The 3,537-nt window shown below is 32.2% G+C and overlaps 1 long non-coding RNA gene across 1 annotated transcript; it reads right to left on the bottom strand.

The window, feature by feature from the left end:
• Positions 1 to 1,247: 1,247 nt before the first annotated feature.
• On the bottom strand, positions 1,248 to 2,496 carry LOC136066534 (uncharacterized). The gene is made up of 2 exons (XR_010628033.1): positions 2,220 to 2,496; positions 1,248 to 2,133 (listed from the first exon to the last, which is right to left on the bottom strand). It is a non-coding gene; the product is annotated as an uncharacterized LOC136066534 (long non-coding RNA).
• Positions 2,497 to 3,537: the final 1,041 nt, after the last annotated feature.

Below are 3,537 nucleotides of genomic sequence, written 5' to 3'. Positions count from 1 at the left end.
TCTAACCAATGCTGTGTCAATTATCGAATTCCTCATTTTATATGCGTATACATCCGATAACTGTTGTTTGTTGTATTAGACATATTGGAATTATATTTACTTATTTGGGACAATTTTTTACCTTGAAATTGTGGAATGTTTTTGGTAGATTACCCAAAAAAAAAAAAAGGTTCATAACAGTTTTTTGTTGGATTGTAAAATGATTGGTAGAGTTCTATAAACAGAAGACAGATTTGGTTGTTTTGGCCATACAAATATATGTAAACCTGAGGAGAAAAAGTAAATTTCATTTTTTAAAGTTCAACATAGACTTGTTCTCATGTAACATTGAATCGTTTATATAGTGATTTGTTTCACTTTGTAAATCTGGTCATTCCCAAAGGAGATTGAGACACTCTCATTAAGCTGAGGAGTTCATTTTTATTTTGTAGTTGCAAAATAAGTCCACCAAAAGTAAATTTGATTAGATAAATTGAAAGTGACCTCTCTGTTTTTTTTTTTCATTGGACATAATATATATGTAGAGACAAAGAGTAATGCATAGTGATTAGTTCTTTTAGATGCCTCCAACCTTATTAGATATGTTTGAACAGGTCTACTTTATCAGAAACCAGTAGGGGTAGCTAAATTGGACTCTGATTCAGTATCTCATTAGCAAAATTCATGCCTTCTTGTTGATTAGTTGATTGACCTCCAACGTGATATTGATGAAAGGTCAATTCCATTAGGCCTAAAATGAATTTTCAAAATGTATTAATTTATGTTTTCCTTTAATCTGTTTTAGTTCTATATCGTGCTATAAATCTACACTATCCTGGAGTAACCTTGAGTACCAAGGGAAAACACTTCACTCTTCTCTATGCTTATTAAGATATTATTGGTATTCATTCTAAAATGGAACTCAATAGACCAAATTTATTTTTATGAGATAAACTCATTGGTTTGTGTGGTTTGTAATTGTTATTTATATTTTCACAAGAAATGTTCTTTTATTTTTTAGTTTACAAACTTTGGCATTACATTTTTATTGCTAAACATGACTATGCGAACTTATTTAATTTAAAATCAAATGATTATTTTTTTTCTTGCTTTGTTTGTGAGTGGTCTTAATAGTCTACTTGCTATATATTAACTTACATAATGTCATTAAAAATTTGAAATGAAAGGTTTAGGACCGTGAAGAGATCAAACAAGAGGCGGTTCCAAAGCTACTACATTAATCTTCAGAGAATGAGAGTATAGTAAAGTTAAGCATAGATAATTAATATAGCTTTTATACAAAAGCATAGATTATATGTTCAATTAAGGGCTAAATCATGATCAAAATTATCAAATGCACACATCTAACTGTTACTGATAAAATTTAATTAAAAAAAAAATTGCACACATCTAACTCTTGCTTTGAGCATGAGGTGACGGTGTTATTTCTTTTTCTTAAAACACTTTTAAATAACAAATATGGACTGCCTAACTTATAGTATATATATTACACTATATCATTTATATTTCATCACTTGGTGTTTATGGTTCAATAGAAACGAGTTTCGGCTGGGTGAGGCAAGGCAGCAAGGCTCGTCCATAGTGCAGAAAGCTTGTTTCCTCTTGGATGAGTTCCAGACAACAAATTTCAAGCTGAAACCGGTTGTGGACAGAGATGAAACCCAGTGGACACCACCGTGACCTCCATGGTTTAAGCTTAATTTCAATAGGGCAACCTTCACGGCTTCTCAATCTTCTGGCGTCGGGATAGTCATTCGGAATAGTGGAGGCAGCTTTGAGTAAATCTACACCTTAACTGCTGGGTTCTTTAGAGATTGAAGCCAAAGCCTTAGACGAGGGTGTGTCTTTTGCATGGGATGTAGGCATCCGAGAGGTGATCTTTGAATGCGACTCACAGATTGTTGCTGAGGCTTTGAATGGATCATGTGACCCACCAGTAGCTATTCGCAATATTGTCAAGGGGATTTAACATAAGCTAAAGGAATTCAGGGGAGTACAAGTCTCTCATGTGTTATGTTGGAAAAGAAAATAATGCCTTGGGCAAAAAGAGAGATTTATGTACCTGAACTTGTTTGCAAATAAATACATTTCAGCCCCACCTAGGCATCAATTGGATAACAACCATCGAATAACCTAAATTTTGTGAAGTAAACTAGGAAAGTGAGTGAGTGTATGCTGGGAAAGGAAAAAGAGAAAAAGAGAAGAGGAGATGGACTTACCAAATTGTTTCTGGATTATGGGAAAATGGGCAATCTTGTCTTGGGCTATTTTTCTATGACTAGAGAGGAGATACTAAAAATTCTGCCATTTTTCTTTAATTTGGAGAGCCTCTTGAATATTGATCATCTGCAGCTATTGAATGAGAAAAAAAAAAAAAAAAAGGCTTAGAAAAAAAATAAAAGGACTAATGAGATTTGATAAATAATGGAATATGGGCACTCTTGGACCAATTTAAGAGACAGAGAGAGAAGCTTTTTTTTTTTTTGAGAAGAAGAGAGAGAAAGAAACTGGGTGATCTTAATAGAAGAGAAAAGGATTTGTAGGTGTCAAGGTGTGTACAGTATGTGCCATATGAGGAGCCTGATACTAAATGAACAAGAGGTGATTCGGCCCAGACTTAGAGCCCAGCTTTATGAAAATGAGGCTGCAATCATCTTGCTTCATGGACCTAAGGCATTAGTATGTACCATGGGCCAAACTAGCTAAAAGGCCATTTTGAGAATTTCGACAAGAGAAGGCAGAATCGGTCTGGGAAATGAGTTTTACAAGTTACAGCCCCACCCAATTTCATTCCCATCTTTTGCTTTTTTATCATGTGCCAACTCCAATACAATCTGATAATTGTTTCTTTGACTACAAATAGAGAAAAATTGAACTATGGAGAATTTAGGAATTCCAATAAGGACATAACAACAATATATTTGTCTCAGAAAATGAAGATCCTTTGTGGAACAAGACTTCTTTCTTCTTCTTCCTTTTTCTTTTTTTTTTGGAGAGAAAACCTAGTACTGTGGAATACCGTTTTATATAGTTATATATAAAAAATTCATATTTCATAATTATTCTCATTCAAATTAGCCAACTTCATAAAAGATATAACATTTAAAAAAAATTAAAGTACATAAACTCTTATACATAATTAAACATATTAAAAGTTAATGAAATCACATGCACAATAATAATATTGTTTTTATTTTTTTATTTAAATCTCATGCATGATTAAACTTACCAAAAAAGATTATAAAAACTAGTAAAGCGGTTTTTTTTTTTTTTTTTAATAAGTAGAAAAAGCCACAAAAGCAATTACAATTCATAAATGCATATTTTGCCCAAAATGCAGAATTTCGTTATAATGGCCGATATAGGCCAGAATTTGGACCGAGATGAAATAGAAGTTTTGTGTATCAATTTATAATATTCCAACTAGAACAGCTAGAATGAAATGTAATTTAAAATATTAGTTCATATCAAAAGTATCTAAATTTGAACAAGTCACCTTTTTTTAGTTCTATGAAAAATCAACATATTCTATGAAAA

This window comes from Quercus suber, unplaced genomic scaffold (genome assembly GCF_002906115.3).
Source record: "Quercus suber isolate HL8 unplaced genomic scaffold, Cork oak 2.0 scaffold_38, whole genome shotgun sequence".
NCBI lineage: Eukaryota > Viridiplantae > Streptophyta > Magnoliopsida > Fagales > Fagaceae > Quercus > Quercus suber.
Note: the sequence above shows the minus strand (reverse complement) of the source record. Positions and strands in the feature narration are given on the sequence as shown.